Source organism: Triticum aestivum, chromosome 3A (assembly GCF_018294505.1).
Source record: "Triticum aestivum cultivar Chinese Spring chromosome 3A, IWGSC CS RefSeq v2.1, whole genome shotgun sequence".
Lineage (NCBI taxonomy): Eukaryota > Viridiplantae > Streptophyta > Magnoliopsida > Poales > Poaceae > Triticum > Triticum aestivum.
Genome location: NC_057800.1, coordinates 460,491,895 through 460,510,921, shown reverse-complemented (window position 1 = coordinate 460,510,921; position 19,027 = coordinate 460,491,895).

Here is a 19,027-nt window from a genome sequence, read left to right as displayed (position 1 = left end):
AAGTAATATTTTTGGGTTTTGTAGTGATTGTAACAGTAGCAGCGGAAAATTAAATAAGTGAAGAACAATATAGGAAAAGCTCGTAGGCATTGGATCGGTGATGGAGGATTATGTCGGATGCGATCGATCATGCAACAATTATAACATAGAGTGACACCGAACTAGCTCTAGTTCATCAATGTAATGTAGGCATGTATTCCGAATATAGTCATACATGCTTATGGGAAAGAACTTGCATGACATCTTTTGTCCTACCCTCCCGTGGCAGCGGCGTCCTATTGGAAACTAAGGGATATTGAGGCCTCCTTTTAATAGAGTACCGGACCAAAGCATTAACACATAGTGAATACATGAACTCCTCAAACTACGGTCATCACTGGTAAGTATCCCGATTATTGTCACTTCGGGGTTAACGGATCATAACACATAATAGGTGACTATAGACTTGCAAGATAGGATCAAGAACTCTCATATATTGATGAGAACATAATAGGTTCAGATCTAAAATCATGGCACTCGGGCCCTAGTGACAAGCATTAAGCATAGCAAAGTCATAGCAACATCAATCTCAGAACATAGTGGATACTAGGGATCAAACCCTAACAAAACTAACTCGATTACATGATAAATCTCATCCAACCCATCACCGTCCAGCAAGCCTATGATGGAATTACTCACGCACGGTGATGAGCATCATGAGATTGGTGATGGAGGAAGGATGATGATGATGATGGCGACAGATTCCCCTCTCCGGAGCCCCGAACGGACTCCAGATCAGCCCTCCGGAGAGAGTTGAGGACTTGGCGGCGGCTCCATATCGTAAAACGCGATGAATCCTTCTCCCTAATTTTTTTTCTCCCCGAACATGAATATATGGAGTTGGAGTTGAGGTCGGTGGAGCGTCAGGGGGCTCACGAGGCACGGGGCACGCCCAGGGGGTAGACGCCCCCACCCTCGTGGACAGGGTGTGGGCCCCCTGACGTGGATCTTTCTTCCAGTATTTTTTTATATATTCCAAAAATAATCTCCGTTGATTTTCAGGTCATTCCGAGAACTTTTATTTTTGCACGAAAATAACACCATGGCAATTCTGCTGAAAATAGCGTCAATGCGGGTTAGTTCCATTCAAATCATGCAAGTTAGAGTCCAAAACAAGGGCAAAAGTGTTTGTAAAAGTAGATACGACGGAGACGTATCAACCGTCGATTTGCAACCAGAGTCATGGGTTGAAAGTTATGAGATGGCAGTGGAGATGCTGGATGTGGATGAAGCGGTGTGTGCTAAATACTTCACCATGATGTTGGAGGGGACAACTCGTACTTGGTTAAAGAGCTTACCGGCTAACTCTGTCGGGTCATGGGCCGAGTTAAAACACCAGTTTATCTAGAATTTTAAAGATAGTTGTAAGTAGCCTATGTCGATTGTGGACTCGGCCGCTTGTGTTCAAGAGGATGGGGAGTCTACAACCCATTGGGTGAAGCGGGTCTCAGCTATTCTGCATTCGTCGGATCGCATCAACTTGGATACAGCAGTTTTGATGTTGGAGGGTAATTGCCGGTTTCTACCATTAAAACTGAAGTTAGGAAGGCTCAAAAGTCACTGCAATGACATGTCAACCCTTATGGCCGCTTTGATTAAATATGCCGATTCAGATGTACCAAAGACCCTGACTCAAAGGAGTACAAACCGGGGAAAGGGAAGAAGAACGACAACACCAAGGGACAGCAGCATAACCCGGCAGGTCATGGGAACAATGCTAAGTGCAAAGCAGACAATAGTTTGGACTTTGTGGCTAACACCAATCCTCAGGATAACGGCCAGCGTCGTAAGGGCAAACAACTCCAGAGGGGCGGAGGGTCAGGCCCCAATCTGGAGCGCCTGTTAAATCAACCTTGGTCAAAGCATGGATCGAAGGAGAGGCCAACCTCACATCTTTGGATGGGTTGTTTCATCATGCGAGAGTTCAAGTACTCCAATATGTTTCAATACGACAATAGCCCGCCCGACGGTTCAGGAGGTGGTTTTCATGGGCCGGGTTATGGAGGCAGCAGCTCCGGTTCAGGATTTCAAGGCAATCACACCGGACATGGCAATCAAGGGAACCAGGGCATTCAGGGAGGTTATAACCATCAGGGGAATCAGCAGCAGCAATAGTCGGGTTATCAGAGCAATCCGAAGAAATTGAATAGTGGGCAGTATCATGTCTTCACCACTAGCTTGTGCAAGCGTGATCAGAAGCTTCACAAGAGGGCCGTGAACTCTCTTGAACCGGCAGTGCCTCAGTATTTGCGCTGGTCTGAGCAACCACTTTTATGGAGTCGAGAGGATCACCCACCCCAGGTTGATAATCCGGGCCATCTGGCCTTACTGGTGGCATCTCAAGTTGGGGGTATAAGTTCACCAAGGTGCTTATGGATGGTGGAAGTAGTATCAATATCCTTTACTATGATACCTTCCGCCGTATGGGATTGACAGATAAGAATCTTAAACCATCGAACACCGTTTTTCACGGTGTGGTGCCTGGTAAGTCTATGTATCCAGTGGGCAAGATAGCCCTAGAGGTGGCTTTTGGAGATGATCATGACTCAAGGTCAGAGACGTTGACTTTTGAGGTGGTGAAAATTAAGAGTCCGTATCACGCCCTGTTTGGACGGCCGGCTTATGCCAAGTTCATGGCGAGGCCATGTTATGTTTATCTACAGCTTAAGATGCCGGGTCATAAAGGGACCATCGCAGTACATGGGAGCAGGATGATTACTTTGGAATGTGAAGAGGGTGATGCGGCTTATGCTGAGTCGGTTTGTGCCACAGAGGAGCTGAAGTTTTATAAGGACAAGGTTGATCCGACAGACATGACTTCTTTGAAGAAACCAACTACGGAGCACGATCCGGCGTTGAGGTTTAAATCAGCTACAGACACTAAGATGGTTGACTTTGTTCCTAGCGATTCATCCAAACAGTTCCACATCAGCGCTAACCTGGATCCCAAATAGGAAAGCGGGCTCATCAAGTTCATCCATGAGAACCGGGATATCTTTGCATGGAAGCCTTCTGACATGCCAGGTGTACCGAGGGGACTCGCTGAGCACACACTTAATATAGATCCTAAGTTTAAACCGGTCAGGCAGTTTCTTCGCTGCTTCAATGAAGAAAGGCGTAAGGCTATTGGTGAGGAGGTAGCTCGGCTGTTGGCCGCAGGGTTTGTCATGGAGGTCTTTCACCCGGAGTGGTTGGCTAATCCGTTGCTGGTTCTTAAGAAAACGGCACTTGGCGTATGTGTGTGGACTACACAGATTTGAACACGGCTTGCCCAGCAGATCCCTTTTCCCTCCCTCGTATTGATCAGATTATTAACGCTACGGCGGGTTGTGACCGTTTGTGTTTTTTGGATGCTTACTCTGGTTATCATCAGATCAAAATGGTAGTTAAGGACCACGAGAAGACAACTTTCATAGCTCCCTTTGGAGCCTTCTGCTATGCGTCTATGCCCTTTGGGCTCAAGAGTGCCCAGGCGACTTATCAGCACGGTGTTCAGAATTGTCTTCATAAGCAGATTGGGTGCAATGTTCATGCATATGTGGATGATATTGTGGTGAAGTCCAGGAAGGAGGAAACATTGATAGATAACTTGAGAGAAACTTTTGACAACCTCTGGGTTTATAAGATGATGCTTAATCCGGACAAATGTGTCTTTGGTGTTCCGATAGGCAAGCTCTTGGGTTTTCTGGTGTCTAACAGGGGCATTGAGGCTAATCCGGAGAAGATCATAGCGATCACCTCTCTGGCTAAACCGGCATGTATGAATGACGTTCAACGTCTGGCGGGCCGGATTGTAGCTTTGAGCCGGTTTATCAGTCGTCTTGGGGAGAAGGCTATCCCTTTATATCAGATGTTAAAGAAAACGGATGACTTTGTCTGGAGTGATGCGACTGATAAAGCGTTTGAGGATTTGAAGAGGCAGTTAGCTGAACCGCCTGTCCTTGCGGCTCCGGTCGATAAAGAGCCTTTACTGCTATATGTGGCTGCTAATGCCCGGGCTGTTAGTGTGGCTATTGTTGTGGAGCGCAAGGAGGCTGGAAAGGAGTATCCGGTTCAACGGCCGATTTATTAAATTAGTGAGGTGCTTATCGAATCAAAGTAGAGGTATCCGCATTGGCAGAAGCTGGTGTATGGGGTGTTTATGGCAAGCCAGAAGCTCAAGCATTATTTTCAGGGTCATCCTATCACAGTGGTCAATTCAGCCCCTCTGTGAGATATCATTCAAAACAGGGAGGCAACTGGCCGGATTGCTAAGTGGGCTATTGAGCTTGGACCTCACGGACTCAAATATACACCTCGAACAACGATTAAATCTCAAGCACTTGTGGACTTCATCAATGATTGGACCGAGTTGCAGGCGCCAGAGGAAAAGCCAGACAACACTTATTGGACTATTCACTTTGATGGGTCCAGGAAATTGGAGGGCTCAGGGGCTGGAGTCATATTAACTTCCCCATGAGGTGACAAGTTTTGTTATGTTCTTCACTTAATGTTCCCTTGCACTAACAATGCAGCTGAGTATGAGGTCTTACTCCATGGTCTTCGGATGGCTAAGGATATGAACTTAAGCCGGGTTAAGTGCTTCGGTGACTCGGACCTGGTGGCTCAACAGGTATCTGGCACTTGGGATTCTAAGGACCCACTCATGGCTGCATATCGACGAGAGGTGTAGTGGCTGGTCATTTCAAGGGCTATCAAGTTGACCATATAAACCGGCAAAAGAATGAAGTGGCGGACGCTTTAAGTCGTCTAGGCCCTCAGCGTAAACCGGTGCCACCATGCCTTCCTCGATGTACTGCATAATCCATCGGTCAAGATACCCACAGAGGAGGAGTTGGCTATTCCTGACCCGGAGGCCCAGTTGGTGGTGGCTTTGCATGTTATATCGGATTGGACAGTCCCATACTTGTCTTACATGAACTGGGGCGAGTTACCGGAGGATGAAACCTTGGCCCGGCAGATAATCCGGCGATCCAAGTCAATGACCATTATCAATGGGGAGTTACATTGTTACAGCGTCACAGGAGCAATTCAACATTGTGTGTCTCCTCAAGAGGGTTGTGAGATTTTGCGAGAAATCCACAAAGGAGATTGTGGTCACCACGCCGGTTCAAAATCCTTGGTGGCTAAGGCTTTTCATCACGGCTTCTATTGGTTGATGGCTCATGCTGATGCTGAGGATTTAGTCAAAAGGTGTGACGGTTGTCAGAAATTTGCACGCCGCGCTCATGTTCCGGCTCAGGAGTTGAGTATGATTCCAATTAATTGGCCGTTTTCAACTTGGGGGCTCGATATGGTTGGACCCTTTAAGAGATCCAAGGACAAAAAGACCCACCTGTTAGTGGCGATTGACAAGTTTACCAAGTGGGTAGAGGCAGAGCCAGTCAGTAAGTGCGATGCAGCCACAGCGGTTCAATTCATTAAAAAGGTGATATTCCGGTTTGGTTTTCCACATAGCATTATAACTGATAATGGTACTAATCTGTCCAAAGGAGATATGGAGGAATTTTGTCAACGTGAGCACATCCGGCTTGATGTAGCATCAGTGGCTCGCCCCCAGTCTAATGGTCAAGCAGAGAGGGCAAATCAAGAAATTTTGAGAGGTATCAAACCCCGGCTTATGGTTCCTTTAAAGCGGACGCCGGGTTGTTGGATGGAGGAGTTACCTTCCGTTTTATGGAGTATCAACACCACACCAAACAGGTCTACGGGTTACACGCCTTTCTTCATGGTTTACGGAGCAGAGGTGGTTCTCCCTAGTGACATCCGTCATGACTCACCCCGTGTGGCGGCTTACGTTGAAGCTGAGAATGAGAAAGCACGTCAGGACTCACTGGACCTGTTAGATGAGGAGCGTGATTTAGCAGCAACACGTTCGGCGATTTATCAGCAAGATCTCCGACGTTATCACAGCCGCCGGGTTAAGACCAGAACTTTTCAAAAGGCGATCTGGTTCTCCGGCTCATCCAAGATCAGACTGATATGCACAAGTTATCCCCAAATTGGGAAGGACCTTTTGTGGTTAGCAAAAATCTGCACAATGGGTCATACTACCTCATCGATGTTCGAGAGCACAAAGACTCACACAAATCGGAGGAGGAGACCCAGCGGCCATGGAATATATCTCTTCTTCGGCCTTACTATACTTGAGCCATAGGCTCTTCTTATGTACATACTTATGACAATGTATATATTATATAATAAACCGGAGCCTCAGCTAAAGCGATGTCTCTGTTCTTTTTTACATCATGTGTGGTTCCATGGGGGCTTCTACTTACAAAACGGAGTTCTATTAACCCGGCTTATAAAGCCACACAGATATGAAGGAAATACTAGGGGGCTTGGTCATATCCGAACCATAGCTACACCTCTTGATCGGCTTAAGACCAAAAAGAGAAATCACTAGGGGGCTTGGTTGTAATTACACCATAGCTACACCTTTTGGTAGACTTAAAGCCAAAAGGAAATTATGTGGAACCAAAGAGAGTCTGTTGCATAAAGCGCAGCTCAAACATAGGTAACCACTGAGCATAGCTCAAATATTACTTGGGGGATCCTTGCTTCTCAAAGAACAACGAGCTTGCACCTTTGTAATAGGCTATCAAGCCAGGCTTGGAAGCCAGGTGTATTCACCTAAAACCATGGGTTATCCTGCCTCTTTAAGTAAGCCACTCCGTCCAGGTAAACCTGGTATGACCCATCGAACGTTCGACAAGTCAATCTCATAGACCCTGAACTTGTCAAAGTTAAAACGGTGATTGGTTAAAGATTGAGGTCCATCTTAAAAGGCTTTGCAAAATGGTTTAACTCAGCGGCCTGGCAGCCCATGAAAAGCCTCGATTTAGGGCCTGGAAGCCCGTGAAAAGCCTTGCATATTTCTTTTGTATTTGCCGATTTAAAATCTTTTGATAAGGGATTTATGAATATTTTATGATAAACCGGTGTTTATTACAACCCGGCGTGGATTTCAATGCTTAGTTGTCAGTACATGATCAGTTCTAAACCGGCAGTAAGTTGCTTCGGTCTGGTTTTGACTAGATGTCACCAGCATTATACGAACAAATCGGTGGCTATTATAGCCCGGTATGGTTTTTATATGAACCGGCAAGAGGGCAAGGAGTCATCAACACTCCAGATTGGTGTTTTTCACCCTTGCTATACAAACAGTTGGTCAACCAATGAGGTATGTCACAGGTATCCTCTATTTTATATCTGGTTATTACAATCTTGGTTATCCAACCAAGTTATGTATATATTTTTTGGGCATTATGACCCGTCCAGTGGTAAACCACTAGGACATTTTCAAGTTTTTATATGTAGGAACAAAAGCCATAATGGACTATGCATATCATAACTCCCAAAGGCATGGCAAGTTTTAAGTAACAAGCAACACAAACATGCTCGATGGCATGGCAGATAAAGGTGTTCATGCTATCCTATTACAAGGCGCTTTAAACAGCCCAAATTGAATAATTGTTTTAAAAGAGTGGAAGACTGCAACTGGTAAACCGGCCTCCGGTTTATGATTCCTCATCTAGACGGCTTGACGATTGAGGGTCATCTTGAGTGGTCACATTCTCTTCATCTCTACCCAGTTGCTGGAAGTCAATTGTTGACCAATCGATTCCAATTAAGGCTTGAAAAACATCTTCTTCATGAATAAGGGTGGAAGGGTCGATGTCAGGACCGTAAGTGTGCTTACGGATTGGCGGTACAAGATCCTCCAAATTGTGAATCAATGCGAGCTATCTTTCCCCTTCAGCGTCGTAAACCGGTTGGAAATGAGATAGATCTGTGTCATCCGCCAATTTGCTTGCTATAGGCCGCATCTCCTTTGTCAGCCTCCGAAGATCATCATTTTTGAAGTTGGTGCCATCTTCCTTCACGCTTGCTACCTCTTGAGCACTGCGTTGGTTTTCGCCGAAGAGGAAGGGATGATGCAGCAAAGTAGCGTACGTATTTCCCTCAGTTTTTGAGAACCAAGGTATCAATCCAGTAGGAGGCTACGCGCGAGTCCCTCGTACCTACACAAAACAAATAAATCCTCGCAACCAACGCAAATAGGGGTTGTCAATCCCTATAAGGCCACTTACGAGAGTGAGATATGATAGATATGATAAGATAATATTTTTGGTATTTTTATGATAAAGATGCAAAGTAAAATAAAGGCAAAGTAAATAGCAAAGGAAATAACTAAGTAGTAGGAGATTAATATGACGAAGATAGACCCGTGGGCCATAGGTTTCACTAGTGGCTTCTCTCGAGAGCATAAGTATTCTACGGTGGGTGAACAAATTACTGTTGAGCAATTGACAGAATTGAGCATAATTATGAGAATATCTAGGTATGATCATGTATATAGGCATCACGTCCGAGACAAGTAGACCGACTCATGCCTGCATCTACTACTATTACTCCACTCATCGACCGCTATCTAGCATGCATCTAGAGTATTAAGTTAAAAACAGAGTAATGCCTTAAGCAAGATGACATGATGTAGAGGGATAGACTCATGCAATATGAAGAAAACCCCATCTTGTTATCCTCGATGGCAACAATACAATATGTGCCTTGCTGCCCCTACTGTCACTGGGAAAGGACACCGCAAGATTGAACCCAAAGCTAAGCACTTCTCCCATTGCAAGAAAGATCAATCTAGTAGGCCAAACCAAACTGATAATTCGAAGAGACTTGCAAAGATAACCAATCATACATAAAAGAATTCAGAGAAGATTCAAATATTATTCATAGATAGACTTGATCATAAACCCACAATTCATCAATCTCAACAAACACACCGTAAAAAGAAGATTACATCGAATAGTTCTCCACAAGAGAGGGGGGAGAACATTGTATTGAGATCCAAAAAGAGATAAGAAGCCATCTAGCTACTAACTATGGACCCGTAGGTCTGAGGTAAACTACTCACACTTCATCGGAGGGGCTATGGTGTTGCTGTAGTAGCCCTCCGTGATCGATGCCCCCTCCGGCGGAGCTCCGGAACAGGCCCCAAGATGGGATCTCGTGGATACAGAAAGTTACGGCGGTGGAATTAGGATTTTGGCTCCGTATCTGATCGTTTGGGGGTACGTTGGTATATATAGGAGGAAGGAGTACGTCGGTGGATCAATAGGGGGCCCATGAGGGAGGAGGGCGCGCCTGGGAGGGTAGGCGCGCCCCCCTACCTCGTGGACTCCTCTTTTCTTTCTTGATGTAGGGCCCAAGTCTCCTGGGTCTTGTTCGTTGAGAAAATCACATTCCCAAAGGTTTCATTCCGTTTGGACTCCGTTTGATATTCCTTTTCTTCGAAATCCTAAAACAGGCAATTCTGGGCTGGGCCTCTGGTTAATAGGTTAGTCCCAAAAATAATATAAAGGTGGATAATAAAGCCCAATAATATCCCAAATAGTAGATAATATAGCATGGAGCAATCAAAAATTATAGATACCTTGGAGACGTGTCAAGCATCCCCAAGCTTAATTCCTGCTCGTCCTCGAGTAGGTAAATGATAAAAACAAAATTTTTGATGCGGAGTGCTACTTGGCATAATTTTAATGTAATTCTTCTCAATTGTGGTATGAATATTCAGATCCGAAAGATTCAAGACAAAAGTTCATATTGACATAAAAATAATAATACTTCAAGCATACTAACTAAGCAATTATGTCTTCTCAAAATAACATGGCCAAAGAAAGTTCATCCCTACAAAATCATATAGTTTAGTCATGTTTCATTTTCGTTACACAAGAATGCTCTCATAATGCACAACCCCGATGACAAGCCAAGCAATTGTTTCATACTTTAGTAATCCCAAACCTATAAACTTTCACGCAATATATGAGCGCGAGCCATGGACATAGCACTATGGGTGGAATAAAATATAATGAGGGGGATTATGTGGAGAAGACAAAAAGGAGAAAGTCTCACATCAATGAGGCTAATCAATGGGCTATGGAGATGCCCATCGATTGATGTTAATGCAAGGAGTAGGTGTTGCCATGCAATGGATGCACTAGAGCTATAAATGTATGAAAGCTCAACAAAAGAAAACTAAGTGGGTGTGCATCAAACTTGCTTGCTCACGAAGACCTAGGGCACTTGAGGAGGCCCATTGTTGGAATATACAAGCCAAGTTCTATAATGAAAAATTCCCACTAGTATATGAAAATGACAAAGCAAGAGACTCTCTAACATGAAGATTAAGGTGCTACTTTGAAGCACAAGTGTGGCAAAGGATACTAACATTGTCCCTTCTCTCTTTTTCTCTCATTTTTTTGGGACTTCTCTTTTTATGGCCTTTCTCTTTTTTATGGCCTTTCTCTTTTTTATATGGCCTTTCTCTTTTTTCCCTTTTTTTATAATTCCTCACTTGGGACAATGCTCTAGAAAATGATGATCATCACACTTCTATTTATTTACAACTCAATGATTACAAATTGATACTAGAACAAAAGATGACTCTATATGAATGCCTCCAGCGGTGTACTAGGATATGCAATGGACCAAGAGTGACATGTATGAAAGAATTATGAACGGTGGCTTTGCCACAAATACTATGTCAACTACATGATCATGCTAAGCAATATGACAATAATGAATGTGTCATGATGAACGAAATGATGGAAAGTTGCATGGCAATATATCACGGAATGGCTATGGAAATGCCATAATAGGTAGGTATGGTGGCTGTTTTGAGGAAGATATAAGGAGGTTTATGTGTGAAGGAGTGTATCATATCATGGGGTTTGGATGCACCGGCGAAGTTTGCACCAACTCTCAATGTGAGAAATGGCAATGCACGATACCGAAGAGGCTAGCAAGGATGGAAGGGTGAGGGTGCGTATAATCCATGGACTCAACATTAGTCATAAAGAACTCACATACTAATTGCAAAAATCTACAAGTCATCAAAAACCTCGGTACTACGCGCATGATCCTAGGGGGATAGATTGGTAGGAAAAGACCATCGCTCGTCCCCGACCGCCACTCATAAGGAAGACAATCAAATAACACCTCATGTTTCAAATTTTTTGCATAACGTTTACCATACGTGCATGCTACGGGACTTGCAAACTTCAACACAAGTATTGCTCAATTTCACAACTACTCAACTAGCACGACTTTGATATTATTACCTCATATCTCAAAACAATCATCAAGCATCAAACTTCTCTTAGTATTCAAAACACTCTTAAGGAAATTTTACTAACTTTGAATACCTAGCATATTAGGATTTTAATAAATTACCATGCTATTAAGACTCTCAAAATAATCTAAGTGAAGCATGAGAAATCAATAGTTTCTATAAAACAAATCCACCACCGTGCTCTAAAAGATATAAGTGAAGTACTAGAGCAAAACTATATAACTCAAAGGATATAAGCGAAGCACATAGAGTATTCTAACAAATTCCAAATCATGTATGGCTCTCTCAAAAGGTGTGTACAGCAAGGATGATTGTGGTAAACTAAAAAGCAAAGACTCAAATAATACAAGACGCTCCAAGCAAAACACATATCATGTGGCGAATAAAAATATAGCTCCAAGTAAAGTTACCGATAGAAGTAGACAAAAGAGGGGATGCCTTCCGGGGCATACCCAAGCTTTGGCTTTTAGGTGTCCTTAGATTATCTTGGGGGTTCCATGGGCATCCCCAAGCTTAGGCTCTTGCCACTCCTTGTTCCATAATCCATCAAATCTTTACCCAAAACTTGAAAACTTCACAACACAAAACTTAAAGTAGAAAATCTCGTGAGCTCCGTTAGCGAAAGAAAATAAAAGAACACTTCAAGGTACTGTAATCAACTCATTATTTATTTATATTTGTGTTATAACTACTGTATTCCAACTTCTCTATGGTTTATAAACTATTTTACTAGCCATAGATTCATCAAAATAAGCAAACAACACACGAAAAACAGAATCTGTCAAAAACAGAACAGTCTGTAGTAATCTGTAGCTAGCGCAAGATCTGAAACCCCAAAAATTCTAAAATACATTGCTGTACGTGAGGAATTTATCTATTAATCATCTGCAAAAATAATTAACTAAATATCACTTTCGAAATAAAAATTACAGCAGTTCTCGTGAGCGCTAAAGTTTCTGTTTTTTACAGCAAGTTCAACAAGACTTTTCCCAAGTCTTCCCAACGGTTCTACTTGGCACAAACACTAATTAAACACAAAAAACACAACCAAAACAAAGGCTAGATAAATTATTTATTACTAAACAGGAGCAAAAAAGCAAGGAATAAAAATAAAATTGGGTTGCCTCCCAACAAGCGCTATCGTTTAACGCCCCTAGCTAGGCATAACAAGCAAGAATAGATCTAGGTATTGCCATCTTTGGTAGGCAATTCTTCAATTACTCATATACCATCTTTAGGAATTTATTCTTTTTATTAATTATCAAACTTTTAGGCACAAGATCTAAAAATTCATTTGTAACAAATGGTTCTTTAATGATAGCAAAAAGATTGGGATGAATACTTATAGATTTGAGATCCGCATCCTTACTAGAGGATTCACCCTTATTTTTAGGAACGTACATAAGCTTGGCAACTTTAGTGGAAGGACTTGGAGTATTCTTTATGGAAGAAAAAGCGGTTCCCAAGTTGGTAATAATATCCTCAATTTTATCGATCCTAATGGAATCGTGATTTATTTTCTCATTAACTATGGGTTCCTTTTCTTTAATATCTTTCAAAGTAACTCCTACTTTAGATCCATATTGAGAGATTCGGCGGTGGATCTTTTTATCCAAATTTTCAATTAACTCTATGGTAGCAACCTTATTTTCAATAATTTCAAGCCTTTGCATTACATGCTCCAAAGTTAATATAGTTCCATTAACCAAGAGAGGGGGTGAGCCAAATAAATCTAACATAGCATTATAGTTTAACACTTTAAACAGCCCAAATTGAATAATTGTTTCAAAAGAGTGGAAGACTGCAACTGGTAAACCGGCCTCCGGTTTATGATTCCTCATCTGGACGTCTTGACGATTGAGGGTCATCTTGAGTGGTCACTTTCTCTTCATCTCTACCCAGTCGCTGGAAGTCAATTGTTGACCAATCGATTCCAGTTAAGGCTTGAAAAACAGCTTCTTCATGAATAAGGGTGGAAGGGTCGATGTCAGGACCGTAAGTGTGCTTACGGATTGGCGGTACAAGATCTTCCACATTGTGAATCAACAAGAGTTGTCTTTCCCCTTCAGCGTCGTAAACCGGTTGGAAATGAGATAGATTTGTGTCATCCGCCAATTTGCTTGTTATAGGCTGCATCTCCTTTGTCAGCCTTCGAAGATCATCGTTTTTCAAGTTGGTGCCATCTTCCTTCACGCTTGCTACCTCTTGAGCACTGCGTTGGTTTTCCCCTAAGGGGAAGGGATGATGCAGCAAAGTAGCGTAAGTATTTCCCTCAGTTTTTGAGAACCAAGGTATCAATCCAGTAGGAGGCTACGCACGAGTCCCTCGTACCTACACAAAACAAATAAATCCTCGCAACCAATGGAAATAGGGGTTGTCAATCCCTATAAGGCCACTTACGAGAGTGAGATCCGATAGATATGATAAGATAATATTTTTGGTATTTTTATAATAAAGATGCAAAGTAAAATAAAGGCAAAGTAAATAGCAAAGGAAATAACTAAGTAGTAGGAGATTAATATGATGAAGATAGACCCGGGGGGCATAGGTTTCACTAGTGGCTTCTCTCGAGAGCATAAGTATTCTACGGTGGGTGAACAAATTACTGTTGAGCAATTGACAGAATTGAGCATAATTATGAGAATATCTAGGTATGATCATGTATATAGGCATCACGTCCGAGACAAGTAGACCGACTCATGCCTGCATCTACTACTATTACTCCACTCATCGACCGCTATCCAGCATGCATCTAAAGTATTAAGTTAAAAACAGAGTAACACCTTAAGCAAGATGACATGATGTAGAGGGATAGACTCATGCAATATGAAGAAAACCCCATCTTGTTATCCTCAATGGCAACAATACAATACGTGCCTTGCTGCCCCTACTTTCACTGGAAAGGACACTGCAAGATTGAACCCAAAGCTAAGCACTTCTCCCATTGCAAGAAAGATCAATCTAGTAGGCCAAACCAAACTGATAATTCGAAGAGACTTGCAAAGATAACCAATCATACATAAAAGAATTCAGAGAAGATTCAAATATTATTCATGGATAGACTTGATCATAAACCCACAATTCATCGATCTCAACAAACACACCATAAAAAGAAGATTACATCGAATAGTTCTCCACAAGAGAGGGGGAGAACATTGTATTGAGATCCAAAAAGAGAGAAGAAGCCATCTAGCTACTCAGTATGGACCCGTAGGTCTAAGGTAAACTACTCACACTTCATCGGAGGGGCTATGGTGTTGCTATAGAAGCCCTCCGTGATCGATGCCCCCTCCGGCGGAGCTCCAGAACAGGCCCCAAATGGGATCTCGTGGATACAGAAAGTTACGGCGGTGGAATTAGGGTTTTGGCTCTGTATCTGATTGTTTGGGGGTACGTAGGTATATATAGGAGGAAGGAGCACGTCGGTGGAGCAATAGGGGGGCCACGAGGGAGGAGGGCTCGCCTGGGAGGGTAGGCGCGCCCCCTACCTTGTGGCCTCCTCTTTTCTTTCTTGACGTAGGGTCCAAGTCTCCTGGGTCTTGTTCATTGAGAAAATTACGTTCCCGAAGGTTTCATTTCGTTTGGACTCCGTTTGATATTCCTTTTCTTCGAAACCCTAAAACAGGCAAAAAACAGCAATTCTGGGCTGGGCCTCTGGTTAATAGGTTAGTTCCAAAAATAATATAGAAGTGGATAATAAAGCCCAATAATGTCCAAAACAGTAGATAATATAGCATGGAGCAATCAAAAATTATAGATACGTTGGAGACGTATCAAGCATCCCCAAGCTTAATTCCTGCTCGTCCTCGAGTAGGTAAATGATAAAAACAGAATTTTTGATGTGGAGTGCTACTTGGCATAATTATAATGTAATTCCTCTCAATTGTGGTATGAATATTCAGATCCGAAAGATTCAAGACAAAAGTTCATATTGACATAAAAATAATAATACTTCAAGCATACTAACTAAGCAATTATGTCTTCTCAAAATAACATGGCCAAAGAAAGTTCATCCCTACGAAATCATATAGTTTAGTCATGTTTCATTTTTGTCACACAAGAATGATCTCATCATGCACAACCCCGATGACAAGCCAAGCAATTGTTTCATTCTTTAGTAATCTCAAACCTATAAACTTTCATGCAATATATGAGCACGAGCCATGGACATAACACTATGGGTGGAATAGAATATAATGAGGGGGGTTATGTGGAGAAGACAAAAAGGAGAAAGTCTCACCTCAATGAGGCTAATCAATGGGCTATGGAGATGCCCATCGATTGATGTTAATGCAAGGAGTAGGGGTTGCCATGCAACGGATGCACTAGAGTTATAAATGTATGAAAGCTGAACAAAAGAAAACTAAGTGGGTGTGCAACCAACTAGCTTGCTCATGAAGACCTAGGGCACTTGAGGAGGCCCATTGTTGGAATATACAAGCCAAGTTCTATAATGAAAAATTCCCACTAGTATATGAAAATGACAAAGCAAGAGACTCTCTAACATGAAGATTAAGGTGCTACTTTGAAGCACAAGTGTGGCAAAGGATACTAACATTGTCCCTTCTCTCTTTTTCTCTCATTTTTTGGGGCTTCTCTTTTTTTATGGCCTTTCTCTTTTTTTTATATGGATTTTCTCTTTTTTATATGGCCTTTCTCTTTTTCCCCTTTTTTATAATTCCTCACTCGGGACAATGCTCTAGAAAATGATGATCATCACACTTCTATTTATTTACAACTCAATGATTACAACTCGATACTAGAACAAAAGATGACTCTATATGAATGCCTCCAGCGGTGTACCGGGATATGCAATGGACCAAGAGTGACATGTATGAAAGAATTATGGACGGTGGCTTTGCCACAAATACTATGTCAACTACATGATCATGCTAAGCAATATGACAATAATGAATGTGTCATGATGAACGGAATGATGGAAAGTTGCATGGCAATATATCTCGGAATGGCTATGGAAATGCCACAATAGGTAGGTATGGTGGCTGTTTTGAGGAAGATATAAGGAGGTTTATGTGTGAAGGAGCGTATCATATCACGGGGTTTGGATGCACTGGCGAAGTTTGCACCAACTCTCAATGTGAGAAATGGCAATGCACGGTACCGAAGAGGCTAGCAAGGATGGAAGGGTGAGGGTGCGTATAATCCATGGACTCAACATTAGTCATAAAGAACTCACATACTTATTGCAAAAATCTACAAGTCATCAAAAACCTCGGTACTATGCGCATGCTCCTAGGGGGATAGATTGGTAGGAAAAGACCATCGCTCGTCCCCGACCACCACTCATAAGGAAGACAATCAAATAACACCTCAACACAAGTATTTCCCAATTTCACAACTACTCAACTAGCACGACTTTGATATTATTACCTCATATCTCAAAACAATCATCAAGCATCAAACTTCTCTTAGTATTCAAAACACTCTTAAGGAAATTTTACTAACTTTGAATACCTAGCATATTAGGATTTTAAGAGATTACCATGCTATTAGGACTCTCAAAAGAATCTAAGTGAGCCTGAGAAATCAATAGTTTCTATAAAACAAATCCACCACGTGCTCTAAAAGATATAAGTGAAGTACTAGAGCAAAACTATATAACTCAAAAGATATAAGCGAAGCACATAGAGTATTCTAACAAATTCCAAATCATGTATGGCTCTCTCAAAAGGTGTGTACAGCAAGGATGATTGTGGTAAAATAAAAATCAAAGACTCAAATAATACAATACGCTCAAAGCAAAACACATATCATGTGGCGAATAAAAATATAGCTCCAATTAAAGTTACCGATAGAAGTAGACGAAAGAGGGGATGACTTCCGGGGCATCCCCAAGCTTTGGCTTTTAGGTGTCCTTAGATTATCTTGGGGGTGCGATGGGAATCCCCAAGCTTAGGCTCTTGCCACTCCTTGTTCCATAATCCATCAAATCTTTACCCAAAACTTGAAAACTTTACAACACAAAACTTAAAGTAGAAAATCTTGTGAGCTCCGTTAGCGAAAGAAAATAAAAGACCACTTCAAGGCACTGTAATGAACTCATTATTCATTTATATTGGTGTTATACCTACTGTATTACAACTTCTCCATTGCTTATAAACTATTTTACTAGCCATAGATTCATCAAAATAAGCAAACAACACACGAAAACAGAATCTGTCAAAAACAGAACAGTCTGTAGTAATCTGTAGCTAGCGCAAGATCTGAAACCCCCAAAATTCTAAAATACATTTCTGTACGTGAGGAATTTATCTATTAATCATCTGCAAAAATAATGAACTAAATATCACTTCCCAAATAAAAATGACAGCAGTTCTCGTGAGCGCTAAAGTTTCTGTTTTTTACAGCAAGTTTAACAAGACTTTCCCCAAGTCTTCCCAACGGTTCTACTTGGCACAAACACTAATTAAACACAAAAAACACAACCAAAACATAGGATAGATAAATTATTTATTACTAATCAGGAGCAAAAAAGCAAGGAATAAAAATAAAATTGGGTTTCCTCCCAACAAGCGCTATCGTTTAACGCCGCTAGCAAGGCATAACAAGCAAGAATAGATCTAGGTATTGCCATCTTTGGTAATCAATTATTCAATTAGGCATCTACCATCTTTAGGAATTTCTTTATTTTTATTAATTATCAAAATTTTAGGCACTATATCTAAAAATTCATTTGTAACAAATGGTTCTTTAATGATAGCAAAAAGATTGGGATGAATACTTATAGATTTGAGATCCGCATCCTTACTAGAGGATTCACCCTTATTTTTAGGAACGTACATAAGCTTGGCAACTTTAGTGGAAGGACTTGGAGTATTCTTTACGGAATAAAAAGCGGTTCCCAAGTTGGTAATAATATCCTCAAGTTTACCGATCCTAATGGAATCGTGATTTATTTTCTCATTAACTATGGGTTCCTTTTCTTTAATATCTTTCAAAGTAACTCCTACTTTAGATCCATATTGAGAGATTCGGCTGTGGATCTTTTTATCCAAATTTTCAATTAACTCTACGGTAGCAACCTTATTTTCAATAATTTCAAGCCTTTGTATTACTTGCTCCAAAGTTAATATAGTTCCATTAACCAAGAGAGGGGGTGAGCCAAATAAATCTAACATAGCATTATAAGAATCAAAAGTATGGCTACCCAAAAAGTTCCCTCCGGTAATAGTATCAAGAACATAACGGTGCCAAGTAGTAATGCCTACATAAAAATTGCGAAGAAGAACGGAAGTAGATTGCTTCCTAGTAGACCTATTTTGAGCATTGCAAATTCTATACCAAGCATCTTTTATATTTTCTCCCTCCCTTTGCTTAAAATTTAGAATTTCATTCTCAGGAGATAACGGAGAAGATAAGGGACTAGCCATAACGACAGGCAAACAAACTAACACACAAGCAAACAAAAAGCAAGCGGGCAAAAAGAGGCAAATAGAGAAAGAGAGGGAGAAAAGAGAGAGAGAGGGCAAATAAAACGGCAAGGGTGAAGTGGGGGAGAGGAAAACAAGTGGCAAATGGCAAATAATGTAATGCGGGAGATAAGGGTATGTGATGGGTACTTGGTATGTTGACTTTTGTGTAGACCTCCCCAACAACGGCGGCAGAAATCCTTCTTGCTACCTCTTGAGCACTGCGTTGGTTTTTCTCGAAGAGGAAGGGATGATGCAGCAAAGTAGCGTAAGTATTTCCCTCAGTTTTTGAGAACCAAGGTATCAATCCAGTAGGAGGCTACACACGAGTCCCTCGTACCTGCACAAAACAAATAAATCCTCGCAACCAACGCAAATAGGGGTTGTCAATCCCTATAAGGCCACTTACGAG